An 11,726-nucleotide genomic window follows, 5' to 3' on the forward strand; every position below is an offset into this window, starting at 1 on the left:
ACATCATACTTCCTGATACAAATAATGTTTCCATGATGATAGAACTTCACAGATCCAGCAGCTTGGTAAATAAGTATAATAATACTGTAGCCAGATGATGAATATCAAGGTATTGAGTGCTCAGTGTGTAACGAACAGTTCTTTCCGGACCCTATGCGGACGACACAATCTGAAGAAGTGGGGGAACACTAGGGAAACGTCATGCAGGAATACGGGGCTGAAGACAGGGGGGCGTGTCCAAGGTGCGCTGGTGCACGGGGGAGGTGTGGCCGAGGCGAACAATCCAAAAGAGTAGTCCTTAGGGAATATCCAAAACACAAGGGTAAGTCCAAAACCAGGAGATCCATCAGAACAAAGAATTAAAAACCACGAAGGCCGGGTCAGAACTGGCGGACGGGGAACAGGAACGGGAACAGAGGTTAAAACCTTAATGGGACCAGGCGCTTCCAGGTCCCGGACTCGCACGATATGGAAATCAGATGCAGAGCCCGGATGAGCGTCAGCGCCTGGCTTTTAAGGTGGGCTGGGAATGGGAAACAGGTGCAGAGAATAAAGTCTTGAGTGAAAGGGCTGGAGCACCCTTAAGGAGGGGGGACTATAATCGTGACACAGTGCTTCGGGTTTAACTTCCCTGGCTGAGGAAAGCATAGTGCTGGTAAGAGATCAGTGTCTTCACATCCCCTCCCCAGGGAGAAAATCCTGCAGCAGTGGTGTTGCAGTGGAGGGAGGGGATAGAAAAGAGGTGCCCAGCACCCTCTGTAGCCAGAGAGCTGTTATTAGCAGGGAAGCAGAAGTACGAGGTTAGAATTTGACCTCCACCTAAACTTATCTGAATAACATTATATACAGATGCAGCCACTCAGAACACACAGTATTTCTTCCAGTAAAAGTTGTGCGGTGCCTTATGCAATTCACTGGCCAAAGACGATCAATAGGTTGCACTTAAATGTTAGTGAAACATTTACTTCATTTATTCTGTTTCTCTACTGTGCATGTTTGAATCTACTTAATATTGAATATTAATATGGAATTTTACAACTAAGGCTAAATTTTGGTAGCTGAAAATAAAAACAGAAGTACTATTTAGCACAATTTTGTTTTGATTTGAACCAATGTTTGCATCTCAATAATCCATTCATCCTTGAAAGAAGCAAAGACAGATGTGTTTTGAATCTCACAATGATCCTGTTCTCCATCCAAAAGAAAGGTTTAATGTGATCCCACTAGAAAAAAAGTCAATTTCCATCTGAAATGATGTCCCTTCAAACAATTTGTAATATCTCTAGAAGTTTATACAGTAGAAGCCTGGTTAATTGCTTAAATTTAAACTAATCAGGACTATGGGAATGAGATTTGATTTTGAACTGGGATTTAAATAAATAGGAACACTGCACTCCATTGTGCTTTTTGTATGACAAAAGGTGGGATTCCTGTGTTTTTGATAACTCAGTTGTTAGAGCGGAGGAATATAGTGGGAACAGTGAGGAATCCTTCGGTCTCTGGTTTGAATCTGGCTGGAAGAAAGGTGTTTTTTATTTTCTTTAATCAAAAAGTGAAAATTTGTCATTCACTTAGACGTCCAACGAAAGCTGAGTGAAAGGTGAAGAGCCTCCTGTTCTGAATTCTCCTCACGTTTTCTGGGCTTGTAGACTCCTCACTCTTCCTAAAAGTGCTGCAGATAAAGGTAGTTGTCGGGAGTTCAGTTCAGTGGTAGAGCACATGCCACTCATGTATGAGGCTGTTTCCATTCAGCGGGGTCATCATCCTAGATTTCTTCCTAAACGCGATATCTTTCCTTACTCGTGTGGCTTCCCTCGTGTGTGAATTTCAGCGCGACACATACACATTTATCTGTTTTATAGAGATTCTATTTTAAATCAGTTAAAACGAAAGAAGCACTAATTAAATACATGTAGAAAACACATCTATCTAATTGACAAAAAGGGGCGATGTATTAGTAGTAGTGGAGCTGAGCTCTCAGTAGTGCAGTTGATGTTGTTAAATCACTTATTATGTTTTTAAACCACTATACTAAGCACTGGCATGGTGGTGTGTGCAATCCTACCCAACCTTTCTATCGACTGTATGAGTCTCCTGTTCCATCTCCAAATCTTTCCACACATTTTGCCTGTTTCACCACCGTTATCATTAGACTATAGCCACTAATACGAGAATACTGTTCTGAAAGACTGTCTTAAATAATAATGTTGAAAAGGGTAATGATAACAGTTTCTTCATTAAGGTAACCATACATTTGCCTGTATAGTACAACTTATTATCTGTATCTGCAAATCCCCAATATTATCTCATGAGAAACAGAAGTATAGAGTCAAATCAAATTACATAATACAACAAATCTATTCAATTAACACCCAGATGTAACAGAACTAATTTAAGACTTACACCCCTTTAAATATGTATTTCCTTAATTTCAGTTCTCTCCACCGGGATACCTGGAAATTCACAAAAGCATAATACAGCTACTAAAGTACTAATGTTAAAGATAACATTAAACTTTATTATTTAGATATCACACTTTTATTAATAAAATATGTATTGATAAAATTCCTTGTGAATAATTGTAGTGTCTGGAAAGCAATTTTAGTTAAATATAAAAATAATTTTCAAACAAGTGGTGCATCAGTTCATTACTTAATGACGATATTATTTCCACTACATTCAGGACAGTTCTAATGTAATCTATTGTTCCGCTTAGTCTGCTACTTCAGTAACATCTAATGGGCAGCTGCTGTTATTTTAGGTTTGTTGCAATTGAGAACAGGTTCAGTACAGAGCTGCTGACAAATTTCAGAGGCCAAGTTTGTTGCAACTGACCCGTTGTAGCTACCAATCAGCAACAAGGAGAAACAAACATCAGTTTTGCCTTTTTTTTAAAAAAAAGGGAAACAGAGTAGTAGTTATTGAGGTCATTTCAGGTACAATGTAAGAACTAAAGTTAACTAGTCCCAGAGTAATGCGTGGGGTCCTATTAACAGAAAAAAAATAGTTGTAACCCAAAAACACAACAAACACAAAATGAGAAGTCTTCCGGGAACCTAGGTAAATCCCTGTAGTTGTCTAACAACTATAAAAAAACAACCAAACGCAACAACTTCAAAAGAAAAAGAACATTTAAAAACAAATCTGGGGAACAACAAAAACAGAATCTAATGCAAGAGCTTTATTAAGTCTTCAGTGCTCCACTCACCTCAGTAGACCTCTCTCATATATTTGTGTGCAGGTCAACTGGAGGTACACATTCCATGCTGAAAAGAGAAGGAAACACAATGTTTCAGCTGTGGAGCCTTCTTTGATTGTGACTCGAAATAAACCTTTACTTGTTCGTTTGATGTTAATTTATCTCCATCAAATACCTAAGAGTATCTAAACTCGACAGTTGCTTTCAGTAGCTGAAGATACTGCGCCAGGTGAGGCTTGAACTCACAACCTCAACATGACTCCGCTGTGCACTGCTGTATAAGTACCACGCGCTGACCGATTGCGCCACTGGAGCTGTGCAAGTTGTGCTCCTCATACAGACTGACGCTGCAGAAACAAAGGGTGAAAACGGTTTCGGTTGTGGATCCATCTCCTCATGGGGAAAAGCAACAGTAAAATAGCAAGGAAAATACAAGAAAAGAAACTGAAAGAATTGTGCTAACAGCAAAGAGGGACGGAGGGAGGTGGTCGGACAAGTAAATCAACCCGGCGGATTATTTGTAGGGACATTTTTGAGTCAATCAGCACACGGATCTCTTCATGTGCCTTAAGCTGTGCAGTTTGTATTTTCGATGTCGATCGGTTTCTTCAGAAGTCCAGTAAATTGACAATAATGGAGAACTAGCTGTTGAACCCCGTCGTGAAGACCCTCTATAAGGTGATTGCATGTTTCATTTTCAAGTCGCCTCCTTTACACGCAATTGCAGCCCCGAAACTGAGAGAAAGCATGAGAAATGGCTTCAATTTCAATGTGAATCGCAGTACAGGCTCGATGGCTTCACATCTTCCATCGATCACATAAAATTGCAGTAAAGCGCTCTAAATACGACTCTAAAGTACTGGGAAAGATGATTATTTTGAGCGTGCCTCCCAGGGTCTGCTACGAGGCTGAAGTTGGCTTCTTATTCGCCAGCTTCTTCTTCGCGTTTTTCGTTCCACCTTAAATGCTGCTGCTGTGATGTTATGTCGCCTTTCGCCTGTAGATGGATCTCTTCGATCAGTACTAATCCGGCTGGAATACTGTAGACATCCTCAGTGAAAGGGAATATCCAAATAAATAGCGACTGTCCAAATTATATTTTTGTATGGAATATATTTCAGAAAATCGCAAACCAATTTTGAAAACTCACCATAACACGGACTTACACTGGGAAAAGGTGATTGCACTTTCTGCTTATTGCTACGGCCTTCCCCCCCAATTATGAAAATGTCTCACAGTTCTGACACCGACGTGTGAAAGACAATGTAACAGACTATCAAAATCCTGAAGTACAAAAAATTTTAATGCACCAGTTTTTTAAATATGACCCTCTGATCTTGGCATGTCAGAATACATTGGGAAAAAGTATGGCACGAATTGCACGAATTGCAATAGCACACATTGTTGAGAATATCACTGATCTTGCCGATATTTGCAGGGGTTACGAATATTTTGTACATGTTGAACTACAACACGTAAAATTTGAGCTCCTTAGTCAATATCACCGGGAATGTCCAATAATGACGAACATCAGTAGCTCCAAGGAAACTTAGACTCGCACATGGAGTTTTATCTTTGAATGGAGGGTGGGAGAATTCATTTATACTCTCGTTGCTCATTAGCTAAATTATTTTAAAAATATGACACAGATTTGTTCAAGAAACTTGTAATCGCCTTAAAGAGAGTCTTCTTGAAGATGTGCACCAGCTAGCTCTCCACTGTCAATTGACAGGACTTTAGAAGAAACTGTTCTCATACAACCAACATACAAATTACACATCTTAAGTCACATGAAGAGAAATCCTTGTACTAAATAACATAAAACTGTTGCTGCAAATTATCACCAAGCTGTTTTATGTGTCTGACCACCTCTCTCCTACTTTGCAGAGAGCACAATTCTTTCTGTTTCTTCATCGCTATTTTACTGTCTCTTTCCCCCACGTGGAGATGGATCCACAGCAGAAACTTTTGGTCCGTTCCTGTTACTCTGTCCGATTGAAAGAGCTGTATTAAAGGCACTCCCATCTCTGCAGGAAAGTTATTGCTGCTCTCAACACAATATACTGCAGCCAAATGTGATAGCGATACTGTCACTGCCTGTGGGCCACGTATTCCTGCTGTCAGCCTATTATGTCATGTCCATCCACACCCAGAAACATTACTGCTGTAGCACAAGAGTTATACAGGCGCAGTCAATAGAGCATGAATCTCTTAATCTCAGAACTGTGGGTTCAGCCCCCACATTGGGTCCCTCTGTGTCAATTTGATCCCCCCAATCCTCCTAGCAGGACCTGATGGCGTAACAGTGATACCCAGTGCCTTATATGACCTTTGCGTAATTCAGCTTTCTTTCCACTTGATTCAGATTTTGATCTGAAATCATCGGCCAAACAAGAGTTTGTCTAAACAGAGGGAGATCTGCTCACAAGCAAGTATTAAACACTTCAGCATTTACTGTTCGAATACCACACTTTGTCAAAACACTGCCGCTTCTTAAGCTAATAAGTAATGGTTTTTGAGCACGCATTGTATTGTTAATGCTTATATTAAAAAAGCATACATTCACATAATGGAATTTGGACTGAACAAAGTAGTCCAGCCCCTTTACAACATTACATACCCACTGATTAAAGCTTAAAACTACAGCAGCAGGAGTAACAATAATGGCAACAACATGTTTGGAGTTCGGCATTTCATTTATTCTTCGGATATATCGTATCGGAATGAACTGCCCGAGATAAAAGAGCAATTGCGGCTTCAGATCGTTTTTACAGAGCATTACGTTGTTCTGTTCATACTGACTATACGCTTTAAATTTGTCATTTACTGCAAGCGTTGCTTTTCCAGGCTTTTCGGAAATTCCTCGCATTTGAGCCAGCACTAAAATATTTCATTCCCGTCGCTGAATACATCGTGGAAACGGTATTTGCAACGGAATGCTGTCACACATGAAACCTTTTTGTTATTCGGTTCTGAAGTTTGAAAATGTAAATAAAACGGGGGTCACTTCATAGGCTTGAAAGAAGTCCAAGCAGCATAAAAACCCGCGAATTCTCACAAAGGCTGCACCTTTCTTCTGCTGCTTTTATAAATCAGCCTTAAACATTTGAATGCATACCTTACTGCTGCTAATCACATTCACGTGTTTACGAAGCTTTTTTCTGTCAGTTATGTTTTTGCTAAGTAGTTTCTCCGTTTTCCTCGTACTGTGATTGTCAGCGAGCACAACAAGACTGAAACAGTGTAAAGGCAGGTAAAAAAGACAGGGTAAAACGCCTGACTGTCGGGAGTGGGATTTGAACCCGTGCCTCTATTTGGAGAGCGAAACACAAAGCTTAAAAGACACGAATCTGTGAATTTGCTGTTTTAAAACGCTCGACTATCCTGAAGAAATGGGTGCTGATTGCACCAGTTGCATCCGATTTTCCGTAACTTTAGGACGATTGATACGACTGGACGAACAAAATTTGTGGCGTTTAGCATGACATGGAAAACGGTACCGGAGCATTCGGGTCCGGACTACCAGACTCAGAAACAGTTTTTACCCCCGCACTATCAAACTATTAAACTCCCAGCCTCTCTCACTCTCACCTATGATCTGAACCTCACAGTGCCTTCTTTCTTACCAAAAACCCAAACACACATTGAAAATCTACCTCTACCATACATGTCAAAAGCTCACTCCCCATAATTTCTATCCCTTTATTTCATTCTTTTGATGCATGTTTTTGCACATAACCTGTTACCTTTTTGTTGTTTTGCACACTGCCTGTTGTTGTTTTTTGCACATCGGCTGTTGTCTCTGTCTTTCTTTTGTAATACAATTGTATTGTTGTTGTGTTGTTGTGTTTTTTTCTTTGTACTACTTATGTCCGAGAGCTAGCTAAATAGCATTTCGTTATACCATATACCTGTGTATAAGTATAATGACAATAAACTTGAACTTGAACTTGACATAGTCTTGCAGGCAGTATATTATTTTATCGTTTACTCGTTTAAAAAAACACGGTCTTCTCGTTCCTAAGTCAGATTTTTAGTGCTTTCGAACGTTACTTCCAACCTGGACTGACAGCTCACCCGATCTGTTTGTGATCAGACCATGGAGTGGGGGGCTGTACCAAGCGCACGTTCCTTCCCAATGCTGAGGTGATCATTCGGAAGATGGGTGTGAAGAGAAACAAGCTTTGTCGACTAAAAAACAAGGCAGGATATGCAAGAATACTAATCACTGGCGACAGTTATGCTCTCTTACTATTGAGACTCCTACATTGCGAGTTTTTGAAGACTTTGAAACTAAAGGAAAGCAGTGACAAGTGAAACAGGCACAGGTGGGGATTGAGCCCACGATCTTCGGTTTACGAGACCGACGCCTTACCACTTGGCCACCGCGCCTTCAAACAAACAGGGGAATAATGTTGTTCAAATTATTTTTTTTCTGAATCTGGTTTACATCGCCTGGAGGCAGCAACAACAATAAAAGGGATACTTAACAAGGAGATACGCAGTAGCAGTGCGACTCCAACAGATGCTCCTGAAGAGACTGGAGGTTTAAGCCAGCTCCTTAGAGCGCTCGGCCGCGTTACTCTCAACAGCGGCTCTTCAGCTCTTGTTGTTTGACCTAGTGGTTTTATAACGCGTGGAAACGACCGCAACTTCGTTTTCTGAGATGCTTTCTCTCACGTGGTGAAATCTCGACCTCTTTGGCATCTCTGGCTATAGTTCTTCAGTAGAGCAGGCTTTCACACCTCTGCTTATAGTGCCCTTGAAGTCATTTTATTTTTACAGGAAGACGCATTCCCTAACGATCTCTCCTGTTTTAGAAATGCTTCATAAGTCGTGTTTGATTCAACGGACAAACAGTATACTAATTGTACAATGCAGATCTATGCGGCATTCGTACTGGATTTGACTGGGATTCTGAAATACTTCTTGCAAAGGTATTCAGACTTTCTAGAACCTATATTACAACCACAGACCTGAAACTCCCTAGCTTCCAATCTCTGATGTTGCTGTCCTTAAACTCGGACGTGATGTTCTGCAGACGTGTGCATAATGTCCTGTTTTCTTACAGTGTAGACATTTTGCTGTTCACGCTCCGCATTCATCTGCTTTGTGCGTTGTTAGTCCGCACCTGTAACATGTAATGTCAGCCGTCCCCTGTTCTTCTATATCTCTAGCATGACTGCGTCCTGCTGCTCGGCTTTTGTTTGTAAAGTTTGAGCGAGCGCCCCGTTCAGTGTCACTTTGTCACTGTGGTCAGAAAGCATTCTTGATTCTGCTTGAGCTGCTTCATGAATTCTAGCGACTTTAAGAGCTCTTTCTAAAGTCAGCCCTTCCTCCTGCAGCTCCGAGGTTCAGTAGAAGCGGTGGAAAAAGCTGGGCATAAGCAAAGCTTCTCGGCGCGGTTGCCATATCTTCCATGGCGCAAGCTAAACGAAAAGTCCGAAAATTCAGAAGCTCGTTTCTACCAGCAAGAGAACTAAAATCTGCAGTGTTCTGCTCGCTTTGAGTCCGTCAAGCACTCATCTCTCGTCGCCATAAATGTTGTGTATCTTAATAAAGAGACGTTTTTATATTATTTTAACTATTTTATTAACTACACAGATCACGCCCTTACACCTTATATTCCCGCCTTCTACTCTCTCGTTCTGTTGTCTCACGATGTCTACTCACAATACTACATTTAGCATGACTTCTTGTTGCAGTTGAGCTCAAAGCTGGAGATGATCTCCATATTCTACCGCAGTAACTAGTCCGAAACGTAGTATACAGTACACACTTTTTAAGTAAAGTCAGGTTGTTAAAAAAATAAACCAGCGCCCTGTCACAGAAACGTACCCCAGTCTCCCGCACAACAAGCGGGGGTACTCAGCACTATACTAACGAGGAGCGCTTGTCTGCAGCTGAGCGTCAGCTCTGTTTACTGTCAGCAGTCATTTCCTCATTTCCAAAGACTTTTTCACCTGCTCTCAGCTTTTAAAGACGATCATAAACGCTCAAGAAGTAATTCATGTCAGTTTGAAGTCTGTTTCTGTTGTCTCAGCTCTTGATAAAGAAAAGCCGTGCGTGGGAGACTCCCTCTCTGAAGAAGTTTGCCGTCACCCTGCGAGGGAGAAGAGCCATCAATCACCGAGGCAACCACTGAGACAGTTAACATTGAACACGTGAAATGCGAGATGTTGTGATTTTTTTCCCGCTTAAGGCTTCTATCGTTTCTACTCTAACGAGAAAGACCTCTTTATTAGAAGTGAGATTTTAACAAACGTCTCCAGGGGTAACTGCGATCTGAACGCAATGCCTTAGACCACCAGCCATCTTGCCTGTGGTACTTATAATGAAGTATATATTTTATTTCTACTCGTTGATAAGAAAAGTGAAATCATGTAATTAGGGATATGTCCTTTTTTCATGGGGAAAACTAGCCCGAGCAAATGTAAAGTTTAGAGCAGCGCTTAATAAAAATGATCAGAACCCGAAAGCCTTCTTATGCGGATCAGTATATTCCGATACCACTGGTTCTGCAGAAGAAATAAGAAAAGCCGAACTCAAAGCAGAAATGTGTTGCCATTACGGGTACTCTGTCTGCAGCTGCTTTAATATCTACTCACACCGTGTTGCCATTAAGGCTACCTAGTTAAAAACAAAACTTATCGTCACCTTTTTGAACGTGATTATTAGACACCCGTTAAATCTCAACCGAGGTTTCTTGAGAGATCGTTCAGCGAGCGAGTAATAAAAAACTACTTCGCTTCCAACCTCTGCTGTCGCTGTGAACTCGGACGTGATGTTCTGCAGATGTGCAGTGTGCCTTTCCTCTTGTCGTATTCAAGAGTACTCACTGTGTGAGCTCCTCACTGCGTGTCCTGTACTCTACTGTGATTTCAATTAGATTATCTATGTGGAGTGTAGTAACATGATCTACTTGAACATTTTCGGTTTGTGAAATGAAACACTAAAGAAAATACAAGCAATGGACATTTAAAATAACCACAGTAAAGCTAGAAGAGTGAAAGATAAAAGACTATTTAGAATGACATTCACAATAGACTTAAGAACAGTACAACCGCCCGAACAGGGAGTTGAACCCTGGGCCCTCAGATTAAAAGTCTGATGCTCTACCGACTGAGCTATACGGGCTCTGAAAGAAAGTCGACACTGTCGGGATCCTCGCAAGTTACGTGTCTCTTGTGCCGAAGAGCAGTCATACCTGACCCGTCTGGAATGACCACTGACAGACTTTATCCAGAAGCGACGGCACCACTCCCAGTAGAATGAGTGAGAAATACAGCATGACATGGGGAGGTAAGGGGCTCCCGCAATTAATCTTTCCTCACATTACTGATTTTTTCAATAGCATTTTGACCTTTTTTCACATTCAGATTTTTTTTCACATTTAATACAATCTTTTAATCAACAACATTAAAAAGAAAACAAATGGAACATTTTTTGGAACAATAATTAAAAAAAAACTTTCAATGCCTTGGTTGTATATGTGTGCACACCCTTTATAAAGGGAGTTGCAACAGTGCTGAAATTTAAAGAGCATTTCTGTAGAGAAAACAGCATTTTTTCTGCCTTGATGTTAAGCTTAGGGAGCCTGTCTTTTAGAAATTCTATTTCTTAACACCTTGCACAGCCTCCTGACAGACTAACAAATATTTTTTGGAGAAATTGGCTCACACACCGGAAGACACTAACGTTTATTTACGTTAGAGTATGTGAATAACAGTTTAACCGAAAAAGTTTGTAATTGTGATTTTGTTAAAATTCAATAAATCGTCTATCAACAGTAAGAAATTATTAAGAAATTGTTTTATTTCATAAACTATAAGACAATTAAGAGAGTTTATAGGTCATATCCGTCGCTTATGTTCTTTTAACTCTAGCGTTCAGGATCCAAACCCAGGTGCGGACGGTTGTGTTTCTTGAATCTCTTGTAATCATCAAAAGTCGATGTGTAGTCCTTCAGTACTTTCTCGAGTTGTGCCATGGATATTTTATTCGATCAATACTTGTCATGCTCTTTTGCATTTACCTAAACAAACGGAAAAAGTTCAAAGTGTGTTTATGGCTGTGCTTCACATCTAGACGAGAGCATTTGTAACAGTACAGGACACGCAGTGAGGAGTTCGTGAAGCTTTCAGTTTAGTGCGGAGTTCAGAAGGAGGATTCGCTCGCTGAATGATCTCTCAAGAAATCCCGGGTGAGATTCAACAGGTGTTTTCTGCAACAGTCACGACAAGTGTGAAGCAATCTCTGGATTTCCTGAATTTGAACTAAATTACTAGTTCAAATAATTTAGGATTTAACAGAACTAAATGAGGTACATTTAAAACAGCAGCGCAACTCTGCGGCACGTCGAGTTTAATTGTGTAAACCTGGCTCTCTCTGAACACGAGCAAAGAGTTCTCACTCAACAGAAGATTGCAATGTGAGTACTGTAATATAAAGCACCTGGAGATGCCAGGGATTGAACCCGGGACCTCATACATGCGAAGCATGCGCTCTACCACTGAGCTACATCCCC

At 40.8% G+C, this 11,726-nt stretch overlaps 3 non-coding genes across 3 annotated transcripts; all 3 read right to left on the minus strand.

Annotated features, from left to right (window-relative positions):
- Positions 1-7,519: 7,519 nt before the first annotated feature.
- Positions 7,520-7,591, minus strand: trnat-cgu (transfer RNA threonine (anticodon CGU)). Its single transcript has one exon. It is a non-coding gene; the product is annotated as a tRNA-Thr (tRNA).
- A 2,672-nt stretch (positions 7,592-10,263) lies between these two features.
- On the minus strand, positions 10,264-10,336 carry trnak-uuu (transfer RNA lysine (anticodon UUU)). The gene has a single exon. It is a non-coding gene; the product is annotated as a tRNA-Lys (tRNA).
- A 1,318-nt stretch (positions 10,337-11,654) lies between these two features.
- trnaa-cgc (transfer RNA alanine (anticodon CGC)) lies at positions 11,655-11,726 on the minus strand. Its single transcript has one exon. It is a non-coding gene; the product is annotated as a tRNA-Ala (tRNA).

This window comes from Atractosteus spatula, unplaced genomic scaffold (genome assembly GCF_055471065.1).
Source record: "Atractosteus spatula isolate fAtrSpa1 unplaced genomic scaffold, fAtrSpa1.hap1 Scaffold_30, whole genome shotgun sequence".
Taxonomy (NCBI): Eukaryota; Metazoa; Chordata; class Actinopteri; order Semionotiformes; family Lepisosteidae; genus Atractosteus; species Atractosteus spatula.